Raw genomic sequence first — 15,015 nt, 5'->3', positions numbered from 1 at the left:
TTTTTCATTGTCTAGCTTTGAATTGTGTAACCTTTTTTTTTGGTGAGTTGTTTTTCTGTTTATGCTAAGTCTTTTCCAAGTCAAGTCTGTTCCAAGTCAAGACTGTTTCATGTCAAGCTTGATTCAAGTCAAGTCTTCGTTTGTTTGTATTTTGGATCACACTCTGCTTAATAAAACTGCGCTTGGGTTCATCTACTACTCTCTTTCAGTGGAATTCATTACACATGTATTTAAAAATACTGAATTAAAGTTTTAATTTCCTCAGAAACAAACAAAGAAAATATATACTAGACAAAACTTTTGAATGGTACTGTGTAATTGATCAGAGCCATATTTTTGACACACAAAACATTTTATTTTCAGTTAATTTAAACAAACCACCTGCACAAATAGATTTACTTGATTGAATCCACTTTCTAATGCCACAAGAGAGAGGATAGTTTAGGAGAGTGTATATTTTCTTATTTCCTCCATTTACTCTGTTGTTAAGCTGTGTGCTCAATACAAAGATATAAACAGTGTAGTTTTTTTGCTGTCTAACACTGTTGATTAGAAAAAGCAAAAAGTACATTGGAAATGGTACACTATTTACAGTATATACAACTGACCTAATGTGACACTTGAAAAAAAGTCAGTACTATGCATTGTATGTCACTGCATAAAGGCACCTTCCAAATGCATAAATCAAAACGCAGTTAAATTAGTAGTGTATAGATACTTTTAGTAAGTTAGGCACACTGCTAAGACTACTGGGAGTTTGACATTATTTATTTGCTTATGTGTTTTCTCTATAGGATCACTAGATGCATGATGCTTGTGTTCCCATTAGAATATTGGTCACGCCTTAAAATCAAGATCAAGACCTCCTATCTGCAACCTGGAAGCAGTGTGGAGAGCATGTAGACCCCAGGGAGATATGAGTTTGTGCCGTACAGCACAGCGGTTTGGGTCACCTTGACCCAACTAGCTGCAAAGTCCCTCATACAGCAATCCCCCACTGAGTTTGCAGACTTCATAATGTGTTTGTCTTATTTCCTCTAAACATGGTCACTGCCTGTTGTTCAGCCAACCTAGATCAGGAGATCACAGGCTTTAAGAAACTCTATCAAATTCACTGCCTCACTGACTCAATCAAAGCATCTTTTTTTGGGGGTGGATGGGGGCTGAGTCAGGAATGGAGGTAAAATTGGATAAGTCCATAATCGCCTTTGTGGTTTTGTAGACTCTGCTTCTTAGTTGCACACGATCTGGTGCCCTGACACAAACAGAGAGGAGGATTATTGGATACTTTACTTCGGTGAGGAGTAAAGTATTTATTAGGGCAGGAGGTCAGGGTTGAGTGGTGAAGGACAGAGGGTATATAAGGGTGCAGTGGGCTAATACACCAACAGCTTTAGAACAGCACAAATATTTCCATGCTAGTCAAGGCTGGTTTATTCTGGTTAGCTGGGCTGTGCACCACACATAATTGAATTGAGAATGCTTTTTCAGTTCCAGAAAGTTTGTGAATCAAAAATAATACAGAATTATAAATCAGACTTGGGTTATATTGAACTAAAACCATAAAAAAAAAAATAATAATAATAATTACTTGAAAAATAATAAACATTAACTGAAATAACATTAAATAAAAAAAAAAAAAAAAAAAAAAAAATATATATATATATATATATATATATATATATATATATATATATATATATATATATATATATATATATATATATATATATATATATATATATATATATATATATATATATTATTTCAGCATTTCCAAATGCAACATTTATCAGTTTCATTTAGTTTAAGTTGAGACTACTTAACTAAACTTGACTAGTACTAAAATAACTACAGTTAAATAAAGTAAACCTTAATAAAGGTTGATAAACTATTTAGACATACAGTAACAGGAACCAATAAAAACACATTTAGATAGATAAGAGCAATCTCACATCCACAAGCAAAGCCTTTTTATTACAGTCTAAGTGTAAATAGGACAAAAAGATGCATGGTGCCTCTCAGCCCTTATAGGCACCTGCCCAATATGGTTATTTTCCCCATGCTGACAAACCAGCATCCAAAACACAACTATTCTTTTTCAGTAAGTACATATTCAATATTTAGCATCAATTAAAAGTCTGAAATTGTGACCTGAGGTAGAGCCAAGTGGACCAGCCATTAGCAACTGAGCTAATGACTCTGGACCCTCAGTAGACTTCTGCCTGCAGTTTTGAAGTTTATATTCCTCCCTTTAGAGTGCCAGAGTCCTTCATCCATGCTTGGCCTGGAAAGTTTTAAATATGGATGACCTGATTTCTGCCTTAAGTGACCCTGGAGAGACCCCTGATTCTATTCTACCAGGGACCTTTCTCCACTTCCCAGTTTGACATTAATACAATGGAAATACACAGAGCACTTTATCATTCATGTGAAACACCGTTTATGACCTACACAATCCCTCATTACTCATTTACATGTAAATGATTTCACATTCCCGCACAAGCCTCCTTTTTTTTCATTTTTGCCAGGTATCCATCGTCTTTTTATTTCTTTTTAAGGGTGCTTTATATTTTAAGGCGATAACCAACGTGGGCGGATAATTGAAATCAAAGCAAAGGTGCTATGGAAAGCAAGAGTTATATATAATGATTTTATATAACTTGTTAACCGGTGCATAATATTCTATAGTAAGAATGAACTTGGAAGAATATAAGATTTTAACAAAACTATAGAGCTTTGACAACCCTGAAGTTTTTACATTCAGGATCAGCTTGGGAGAAGTCAGTTAAATAAACAAAAAAATCATCTGGGACAGGAAAATATTTTAATTTATTGAGATTTATTTGAGGTTTCTGAATGTTTACATGAGACTGACTGTGTATACTACATGGATTCCAGATCATCCTGCTTTATTGCTGCATAACAGTTTATTTTATTATTTTTAAGTTTCTAAAATTTCGTATAAAGTGGAAAATGATTTATGAGAATTGCATGTTAAAACTGTAAGAATTAATTCTCCCCTAAATCCCTTGAGATGAAGATGATGACTGATTGCAATTTGCTGAAAATACTGATGATGACACTACAATTTATTTACTAAATGTATAATTTACCATGACATCTCTATGGAAGCCTTTGCTGTTTTTTTTTTTTTTTTTTTGACTGAGGGAATAACATCTTAAAGCTTCAAACTGAGAAAACATCTCTGGTGATGGATGTAGTAAAAGCAGGGGCAGTTCTCAAAAGTGCTTTTCCAAAACGTCACTCAAACTTTCCTCTACATTTACCAATGGACACTCTTCAGCCAACCTTGATAAAATGCATCATTTCCAACACTGAACTCTTTAAAGTGCCTCTCAGGCATTCTTTCTCTTAACAAAGCAGACAGCGAATTGCTTCTCTCTGACACCAGCAGTTCTGTCTCTCAAGCAGGTTGAGGTAGCAGGACACTCAATTAAAACCTCTTCATACTTATGGCTGCCTGTCTCGGTACTTGAGCTCCTCTAAAATGCCATAGCTGCACACAGGACACAGCTCTTTGCTTAATCACAGGTTTTTATATAAATGGGAAAATGTGTTGGCTGGAGTCATTAGTGTTTAAATCCCAGTCTGGAGATGTCAGCAACCTGCATTATTCACACAAGATGTGTTGAGCGTTGGCATGCACTGGTTTCTGAAATCCTCAGTTTTGGCATGCTGCTAAGCTCTGGTATCCCTCGAGAAGAGAGGCAGAAAGGAAGAAGCCAGCAGCCTGAAAGCACTTCATCATGGGTTTATCAATGAGGTCAGAATTAATTTACAGAATTTATATTTGACCGGACACTGGATGGCAAATTTGTGCTCCTGTACTGTAGGTTTAGCAAAGGTGATTTATCAAGGTCAAAACTTGTTGTGGAAAAAGATAAGTCACTGTAACTTCTGCAGCTGCATTCTTATATTTTAAAGTGGTGGTTGACTGGGTTTTTCTAGGCTTGATTGTGTTTAAGGGGTGCAGTCTAGCATGTGTTCATGCTTCGTAAAAAAACAAACATAATTTTTTTCATATAATTTACCTTTGTTCCACACCGATCTGTCCTTTCTCTGACAAATGGCTTAATTTATTTCCTGTTATTATGAAGCAGTCAATCAATTATCAATTTAAGCACGATTGAGGCGCAGATAATATTAGTGAAGAGGATTGCACAGAACCTGTGCAAGTATGGCTCTTAATGGTATGTTTGTTTGTTGTTGTCTCATACTTTTAGATATGCTCTTGTTTGTAAATTCTACTGCTTCTTTTAGCTTTTAATATACAGATTTATTCTGATTAAAGCTTAATACAGCACATCAACTGTATGTGCGTCCATGTATAACAACACATTGCTATGTGAAAATAAGTCTATAACTGAAACAGTTTGTTGGAGCTGATCTAACGATCTGAATGAGAGAGAGAAGAGAAGGAGAGAGAGAGAAACAGAGAGAAATGCAGAGCAGGGAGATGTGAGGAACAGGATTGAGAACCGCTGCTTTAGAACTTATATGCATAGATTTTTACGTGCGCTCCTAGTTTTCTCTTCCTCTTCTCTAAAGCAGCGCATGGACTGCCCACTTTGCCCTGTCCCAAATGGAAACGTTAACCCTCGCAGTCTTCCTCTGAGTCCGCCCTTTTGTGACGCAATGCCGCTTTGACTGTTGGGTAAAAGTCTGCTGCGGACCTCGCACCAGTGCAGGCTCAGCAGAAGTATGGATTGAGGGCACACAACGGCCGCAGAGGGGGAACTCGCGAGCACCCTTTTGAATGCTAAAATGACGAATGGGACACCCTACGGTCTCATGGACTTAATGGACACGTGCAAGCGGCGGCCATTGTAAGTCTGCAAGACTGAAAGTGCACATGAAGTGTTCCATTTGGGACAGGGCCTTTGTTGCGTTTTCTTAGGGGGGTGGGGTTTATCTGGTTTTGTGACGTAACGGACCTGGGAAGAAGCTCGTTGTAGTCCCTTATCAGACTTTTTTGTAGGCATTAAACTGCCAGAATTTCAAACGATGATATCTTTGTTTGCATTGAACTTTCAGCGCTGAAACTTTGCAGATATTGTTTGTGCTCAAATAGCAACATTAAAAACGAACTAACATTATAAAAGTGAAGTCACAATCAACCACCCCTTTAAGGTACTTTTGCACTACTTTTTCTCACTTTGAGCTGGCTCTTGCTCTCTCACCTATGGTACAGAGGCATCACTAGACCCCTTTTACTGGGGCTCGAGCTCTGGTAAAATACTGCAATGACCCAGTAAAATATTACTGATAAAACCTTAAGCATGATTTTCTCTAATGATATTTCAGCAGTCAAGTCATATTTTTTCTTTCCACTGTTTCTAAATAGAACTGCTGCCAGATATGCATTGATAATGCATGATAATAATTTTTGCAGGCATTGTATATCACACACACACACACACACACAAAAAGGTGTATTTTCACAGGAATCACAAATGTGAGAAAACATGAAACCGTTTTGATAAAGAAATTGCTTGATTTCCACAAAGCAAATCCACTGCTGTGTTATAATTTTTTTCTGCTATACAAATAACTTGGTGTATTTCATTTTTGTCTTTAACACATAAATAAGTGTGGGGTGAAATAAATCTTTGGCCGTTCTGTTTGTCATAAGCTGTCTTGTGATGAGACTCTTTCAGTACTGCTAAACCTCACACACATTCTCTAGAATAGGAGCCGACAGCCTATGATATTCACCTCAGCACTGCCATGCAGAAATGTAATCAATAGCACCTGAGCAATAGAAAGTGACAGAGAGGTGTATGCATTTAATTTAAATGTTAATTTAGTAGTTCCTTGCACCTTACACAGCCTATTATTAGATTTATTAGATAAGGAGCAATAAATAGTACTATAATAGTGAGAATTAAATGCAGCGCCACTGATTGTGCAACACAGATCTTAGGGGCACCACACTTGCTTAGGGGAATTTTGAAAGTTGTGCTTTTTTTTTTTTTTTAACTTCACTAAGTAAAAGATTGTTCATGAATGCTTATTTTATTTTGAATAGATCCTTTAATTGACTCTGGAGTAGTAAGTTGCTCTACAGTGAGTTTGTTTCATGTTGTCCTGGCTATGCATGTTCAACAACCTTTCATTCAACGGCTCAGTACAGGTGACATCTCTACTCAACTATGGTTCAAAGTGCTTTGAAATCATTCTAAAACACATATAATTATTTATGCTTAAAACATTATTGCATTTCAAAAAAATGCCTCTGAAGTTCAATGAATAAAGGAAAATTTACTTACAACATTATTGATTCTTAAGGTTATTTAAATCAGCATCAAAGCACTCTTTGCTTCAAACAAGAAGAATGGTGAACTCCCCCAACCCTCCACCCCCCCCCCTTTTTTTTTTTGGCCTTTTCAAATGTCAGTGTTACATGAGGTGTAATGGCCTGGGTTGAGCACATAATGAAATAAGCACCTCTGAGTATTGAATACGGGCTTTTGCTCCACTGAATTACAATATGTCCTCTTTAAAGGAACACAGCATTCATTTATGGGAGAGGTCCTTGACTAGCAAACACTTAACACCAACCCCAACACCAAAAAACAAAAAAACAAAAAAAACAATAAAACAATGCAAACCACTACAATGCATAGCCAATGACAACATAATCCTTAGACTGGGATCATTAATAGCTCAAAATGTAATTAAAACAACTTTGAATGAAATCTGAAGTTCATAAATGTACCTGATGCTTTCAGGCTGTCCGAACTGTCTGCTGTTTGAGGTACAATAACCTCTTTGACTCTCAGATGTTCTTTTTTTTGGCCATTTTTCCACTTTTGTTATATCTTAATGGTCTCTGGAAGCAAAGAGAAGTGATGCGGTTGCCCTTTCTTTAAACACATTAGAGATTCTAAGGGGGGGAACATGAATATTTTATGCTGTGATCACTTAGCCAAAGGTTTATGCGGTTTTGTTGAATATGTGTGGATGGATTGTCAACGTTGAGTAAATAAATATGAACAAACACCAAGAAACATAGTCTGGATGCAAAAAATCAATGCGTTCAGGCCAGGAGCCAGAATCAGTCTCCTTCCTCTGTGGCAAACCATATACCCCACAATGATTATTCCTCAGAGACGACCAATAACACTTCCTGTACACTCTATAGCATCTGTCTCATAGTCTGGTGCATTCCATCAATGATGTATGAGGAGATGGCATCGAGGGAGGTTTATACTGTAGGCATGAAAGATTCATAAATGTCATTCAAAAAAGAATATTAGATAGCCACCACAAAAAGTCTGCACATCATTTATAGAGAGGCTCTGTCATGAAGAAAGAAGCCTTTTGTCACCTATGGAGACTGTGGCTTGAGCTATTTTTGGTCTTGTGAAAGGTTCCAATGTAAGCGAGCAACTCAACCTCAGTGGGCTTCCTCTGACTGCATCCACAAGCTTAGAAAAAAGGCAATTGCGGTGGACAATTAACCTTAAGATCTGGGCTCTGATTGGTTGAATTGTGGTTTGACCTTTAAATGTAAGTTTAAGGGGGACAGTGAGACAGCTGTTTGCTTTTAATACATCAGTAAACATGCAGAAATCAGGCCTTGCCCCAGTGATTTTACAAACACATCAGCTGTATTAACAGCTCATTATGGTCTTTGTTGATGATATAAGGCATGCCCTGCAATGTTGTTCCTGCTGTGAACTCAGTGAGAGGTGCATGTGTGCATCTGTAGTGTCAGCATACTTAAGACATACTGTTTAAGCACTGGTGTTTTCTCCGAGGAGGCATAACTATAATTAAAGGGATGACAATAGATGAACATAAATTAAAAGAAAAAAAAATACAGCACAGAATAATTTAGAACAGGTATACACTTATTGGCATCATCACTATCATTAATATTGAATAAGATTGAATTTCATGCTCAATTTGTCAATTTTTTGATTGCCCTTGTCTTTATCTAAAATTAACTGACAGTTATCTTTAAAATCATTAATAATTTTGTAAAACTGTTGAATGTAATCTTCAGCATATCTCAAATATGTATCCATTTTAATAGCATATGTTGTAATTTTGGAATGCATTTAAGTAAATTGTATGCATTTTCCTTAATTTAAAACAAGTGCTTTGGATTTTTAGTGTTTTAATATTTACACTTGTATATGTTAAATAGTTATGTGTGTGTGTGTGTGTGTGTGTGTGTATACTGTATACATACATACTAAGATCAAAGCCTATAATACTAAAATTAAAACTATATTGTCATTACTTGAAATAAAATAAATGTTATCTGAAATAAATCATCGTCAGACAGTGGAAGGGATATTTCCTAAACCCCACCGACATGTCATCCGTTTGAGGAAGCAGAGGCCGAGGGCTCGGAGGGGGACTCGTCCATCACCCAAGCTGAAGTCACAGAGGTGGTTGAGAAGCTTCTCGGTGGCAAGGCACCAGGGGTGGATGAGATCCACTCTGAGTACTTCAAGTCCCTGGATGTTGTGGTCTTGGCTGACACGTCTCTGCAGCATCCCGTGGTGGTCAAGGACAGTGCCTCTGGAATGGCAGACAGGGGTGGTGTTCCCTCATTTCAAGAAGGGAGACCGGAGGGTGTGTTCCAATTACAGGGGGATCAGACTCCTCAGCCTTTATGGGAAAGTCTATGCCAGGGTACTGGAAAGGAGAATGTGGCTGATAGTTGAACCTTGGATCCAGGAGGAACAATGCAGGTTTCATCCTGGTCTTGGAACACTGGACCAGCTTAATACCCCGGGATGATAGAGGGTTCATGAGAGTTTGCCCAACCAGTCCACATGTGTTTTGTGGATTTGGAGAAGGCACTCGACCGTGTCCCTCGCGGTCTCCTGTGGAGGGTGCTCTGTGAGTATGGGGTCCGGGGTCTTCTGTTAAAGGGCTGTCTAGTCCCTGTATGACCGGAGCAGGAGCTTGGTTTGCATTGCCAGCAGTAAGTCAGACTTGGTCCCAGTACATGTTGGACACCGGCAGGGCTGCCCTTTATCACCGGTCCTGTTCATTATTTTTATGGACAGGATTTCTAGGTGTAGCCAGGGGCAGGAGGGTGTCCAGTTTGGGGACCACATGATTTTGTCTATGTTTTTTGCAGATGATGTTGTCATGTTTACTTTATCAGGCCAGGATGTTCAGCATGCGCTGGGATGGTTTGCAGCCGAGTGTGAAGCGGCTGGGATGAAAATCAGCACCTCCAAGTCATAGGTCATGGTTCTCAGCCAGAAAAGGGTGGAATGTCCCCTTCAGGTTGGTGGAGAGCTACTGCCACAAGTGGAGTAGTTCAAGTATCTTGGAGTCTTGTTCACAAGTGAGGGTAGGATGGAGAGGTGGATAGATGCAGCTTATGCAGTGATGCGGTCGATGTGCGTATCTGTTGTGGTAAAGAAGTAGCTGAGCCTGAGCTGCAAGGCTAAGTTTTAATTTTACCGGTCGATCTACATTCCTACTCTCACCTGGGGTCATGAGCTGTGGGTCATGACCGAAAGAATAAGATCCCGGATACAGGTGGCCGAAATGAGCTTTCTCCGTAAGGTGGCTGGGTGCTCCCTTAGAGATAGGGTGAGGAGCTGGGGTATTTCTGCTAGGCTACATTTCTCATTTCTGTTTAGTCCAATTTTGCTAAGTAACCAAAATAGATAAAATTAAATAAACTAAAACAAATATATAAAAAATAATGATAAAAAATACATACATACATACATATAAAGAAGAAAAAATAAAATCTTATTCAAAATATTAACAAAAAACTGTAATAAAGTCTGATTGCCTTTTTCAGAATTCTAGCAACTGCATAACTGATGCACACTTATCTGAGGGTAGGTGAACAATTATGAATCATGTATTAATGTGTCTGAAAGTAAACTCAGCACAGTATGTTCTAAGCATGTTCAGATTAACAACTTGAGGCCCAATGGGATAATAATTTATATAACACTAAGAAAAGACAAATTAATAGATATAGATTTTTTTTTTATCAATCTCAATGACCTGCATATTCATGTCAAGAGAGCAATATACTATGAATATATACAGTATAATAATGTATGTGCATGCGCAAGAACATCAGAGAAAGAGTTGACAGAAGTATGATTTTTTTATGCACATGTGCAAAAAATTCTGTAGGCTTTTTTTTAAACTGTGCAGTGGAGGGTTTGCATGTGTGAGTGTGATTCTGAGATTCACAGCTGTCTGCCTGCTTATCTCTCCTCTTGAATTTCTTGCTCAGAGTTGCTCTATAATTCACGGCTGAAGAGTCTGCACTAGAAGATCACCATCTACTAACCAGGGATCAGATGTTCAAGTCCCTCTAAGTGCCGTGGATGCAAATAAACGACTATAGCTTCAGATCGCCGACTGATGACAAACAACAACAAACAGTCTGTCCTCAGAGAGAGAAAGTGGAAGCGAAAGCGCCATTAATTTTAGTCATATCCACTAACATATTAATAAAGGAAGAGGCCGTATCATAAAATATTGATGCCCCTGTCCTGTAGCGGGAGAGCTGACTTGTGTTCCTGCAGGTTATGTTTTATGTTTTAATATTGAATAAATGCCTATATCAATATTAGATCTAATACTCCTCTCCTTGCATTCTAACAGAGCTAAGCTGATCTTTTAGGTGCCGTCCTAAGCCAAAGAATGGGAATGGGAATCACTCCCCCTGACCAAATCTTTCCTGCAGCACTTCATGACCTTCATAACATTCAGACAGTAATTAGGTGGAATTAACAGTGGCAGTTAACCTTTCACAGATCACAGGAAGGGAGAGTCAGAAAGTGTGTGTGAGGACTGCATGATGTCTTCACTCGTCAGTGTGAGTATGCAGATATTATGAAGCTATTAAGAACTCATTTGGATGCAAATACTTCTTAAAAGTATTAAGAGTCCTGTCCTAGTTCACATACTTCTGCACTATTTGACAGAAAATGGGGTTAGTTGTCACAAAGTTGATATGTTTGAAGATAGTTGTGAAGAAAGCTGGAAAAGTATGACAGCAGATATGTGTCTATGGATGTGCTTTTTTTAGCTTTTTTTAGCTAGAAGGAATGTTGGGTGTTGGCATGACAGATCAAACAGTGGCACAGCCTGGCCAGAGACTGAGGGATGAGAATCTGAGCAGGAACAGGCTTTGATGAAACAGATTTGGATTAATCTGTTCCTCTCCTCAGTCTCGACCTGTTATTCTTTCACCAAATGAGATCGTAATCACCGCATCGATTACACCTTATTTTTCAGAGAACAAACAAATGATCCTGCATGCATCAAAGAGGATGGTTTTGAGCAAGTGCAAGAAGAATGAAATATAAAATGGATGATTTCACATTGTGGATAGGATATTTGTGTTGTTGGTTGTGGGTTTAGGTAGGAATTTCTTTTTTTTTCTTATGATCTTCTGATTCATGTAATATAAACTAAGGTCTTAGTTATATTTATTACAATGTTGAAAATGTTTTTCTGTTTTGTAAGTATATTTTAGTCTGCTTGGACAAAAGAAGCCCAGTATGTCAGCAAACAGTCAGTCCAAAATTTGACCGCATATTTCCAAAAATAGCCAATAAAAAATGGTTTAAAATGTAAAATGATTGAGTATTTTAATTTAGAATTTGATTAATAATTTATACAACAAAACTCTTTATACAACCAAATGTTTGTCTTTATCATTGTTATACATGTTGTTCATTGATTATGGCTCTTATATGTTGTAATTATATGTAGCAATTCAACCTTTCAATCAGACCACATAATATTTTATGCATATTATAAAGTATGTTCAACAACAGACATCTTTGTTGTTATTATATCCTTTGTTCTATCAGATATAACTGTAAAATGACTCACAGTTGGGTAACTGAGGAGAAGCAGTTAACTGTGAATGGGTCTGAACAATTCATTGACTGAATGAATCTGATTCAAACCACTAATGCACAAGCCATTCTGGGGCTGTTAAAGGTCTGCTGAAGTGCTTTGAAACCATAGTCGGTATAAAAATATTAACGTAGAGTTCATGACGTCACCCGTAGGTTTCCAAAGAGTGTTTCTGAAGCCTAAAGTAGGCGGAGCTGGCCATCGCCATCTTGGATAATCGAAAATGGGCAAAGAGGCGGGAGCTGGTTGCTGAAACCAGGCCCACCTAGCTCAACGGCGGTGACAGCAGTAGCAATCCACCTGTCACTCAAGTGGCTGCACCCTTAATTACGCAGAACTTTAATGCTTAATATAATTGTGACGACTGGGGCGGCCCACTGTATGAGTATTTAAATAGTATATGACTATGTTGAACTTTATTCTTGAAAATATGGCGCCGTATTAAGCAGTATGTAAAAACTGTTTCTGTTGCTCGTGAAAACGTTTCTAAAACGTCTGTGTATTTTACAAATACTGCATTTAATTCACGTAATTTTTGACAAAGTATGCAAACACCACGTGAGTGTCACTAACGGGAGCAGAAATTGTCCGGCTTGACGGCTCCGTTTTCAACTCCGCCCCCGACTGCAAGCGGCTCTCGTTGATCGCCGTCTGTAGCCGAGCTTCAAGTCGAACGCACCCTCTGTTCCCACGGCTCTCGGCCACGCCCAACTCATCACAATAATTTAAATGGATGAGTTATAAAAAACAAAATCACACCCTCACAGTTCTCATGAAGGGCAAAATTAGCTATATAGACCAAAGTCATGTTTTGAACCAGGCTGTAAACGTGTTTTTTTTTTTTTGCTGTAAAATTGGGCATTTTAACATGGGAAGTCTATGGGATTGACTCCCTTTTGCAGCCACCCTCTAGCAACCAGTTGACGAATTACAGTTTAAGTCACTTCTGTGTTGGCTTCACATGAGAGAGTGGGAGTTTGCCACTTGTTTGAAACATGCAGCGTTGTTCTGTGTGTTGGTACAGCGTTTAGCATGACATAGCGTGAAACCAGACTACATTTGCCCCAACAGAAACATATTTACACGGTTTGAATCAATCCCTATCCCCACTTCCCCAAGTTCATACATGCCATATTGTAAATACAAATCCTATGAACAAGTGACAGATTTAAGCTGCAGCTTCAGCATCTATTTATATTGCAGGGGGCGGGACGCTTCGTGTTATAGAGAGCATTTTGATAGGACAGAAAATTTGATGTGAAGCTGAAGTAAAGTGTGATGTCATCAAAATTGGTTATCCATATTGGCGGAAGTGAGAGATTGTAAGTTTTGAATGTTTATATCTTGAAAAGGCGAATTTTGTCATTGTTATGGAGTAAAGAAGCTTATATATAATCTTATTCTAACATATTAATAGCAAAGGGCAAAAAAAGTGAACGAGTCATTAACAGTTTCAATGGAGGGACTGAGAGCTCTCGGACTAAATCTAAAATATATTAAACTGTGTTCCAAAGATAAAAGAAGGTCTTATGGGTCTGAAACAACATGAGGGTAAGTTATTAATGACATAATTATGATTTTTGGGTGAACTGTCCCTTTAAGTTATTTTATATTGTTCTCCAGCAATGAATTAATGTATCCTCATTAAATCTCAAAAATCTGCTGAAGCTGGTTGTCGTAGTCATAAGTTGGGCCAACTTAAAACTTTAAGGCAACAAACTTCAGCAGATTTTTTGAGTTTACTCAACTTAAAGGTCAATTAGTTGTACAAACTTTTGTGCATGTTCAATCAACATAATATATTAAGTTACGTGAACTTTTAGTTAAACTTTCAATTTTGTGTTTAGTTGACTTAAAATTTTAAGTTGGCCCAACTTATGATTTTTTTACAGTGCATACAGATACAGATTCGGGCTTGAATCGCCTAGGGCTGTCAAAATAGCTGAAAAACTAAATTCAAATATTTTACTTAAATATGATCAAAATTCGAATTGTATTCGAATTTAAAATGCATGATAATTTCAGTTAGGGTGAAGAAAAGCTTTTTGCTTCTCTTCTGAGGCCTCAAGATGCATCGAGCAAAATATTACTGCACGTTTATTCAAAACATTAGAATACATGACTGTGAAAAAACAACATAATATTTAAAATATTTTTTATGAACCAATTATTATTAATTAAGTTGCTTAAAGAACTATAAAAAACAGCGTCTTGTATACATGCATTGTTTAATAAATAAAAAGGGCGGAAAAGCAGTCACACAGAATATTTTTTTTTTTCATTTAAAAACATGAGATGCAGTGGGATGGGTAACAAAAACCCAACATAAAGTCTCGAGATATTAAAAAAATAATAATAATAATAATTTTTTTTTATAAATACATAAATACATGTCTTGTGCGAGATGCGAGTTCAACGGTTTCCCTCTAGAAAATGCGCGAAATATGCGTTCTGTGTGAACGCCATTTTTTGATTTTGATGTAAACAAGATCTTCTCCACATTGATGTTCTCTTTTTTTTCTTTTTTTTTTTTGTAGTGGCTTCAACTGGATAGGCTAACATAACCTTTTAATGCAATGCCACATACATGGTCATCGCATCTCGTACGCCACTGATAAAGATCAAGTATACTTCGGCTATCAACACACTGTCTGCATTATGTCCTTTTCGTCGTCCGCGTGCGGGCATTTTTTGAGACCGCGTGAACGGTGCGCGTACACGAGGTGAAAGATGAGACAGCAGATACTGCGTTTCGAGCACATCTGCCTTTGAAACTTGTGTACACACGGCTGTGCGCACGGCGAGATGGAATGGTACACGGACTTAATCAAACAGGATTTTTTTTTCACAAAAGTGACAACCTAAGACAGCAAAAGTAAAGATTTAAATTTGTTTGTGGTCTATATAGCCTGCATCAAAATGAGGTTTGCAATTATGCGCCCGAAGGCAGGGGTTGAAGACTTAGTCAGTGACGTCACGATTTCCTAATGTGTTTAAATTCATAGATACGTCATCACCATCACCAAAATTTTCTTTTTTTTTTTACATTGAAACTTGAAAAAAAAAAAAATATATGGACCGACCTACCGACCCTTTAAAAAAAAAATACTGTTACTG

The sequence above is a fragment of the Carassius auratus genome, unplaced genomic scaffold (genome assembly GCF_003368295.1).
Source record: "Carassius auratus strain Wakin unplaced genomic scaffold, ASM336829v1 scaf_tig00035951, whole genome shotgun sequence".
Classification (NCBI taxonomy): Eukaryota; Metazoa; Chordata; class Actinopteri; order Cypriniformes; family Cyprinidae; genus Carassius; species Carassius auratus.
This window is presented reverse-complemented; position numbering follows the sequence as displayed.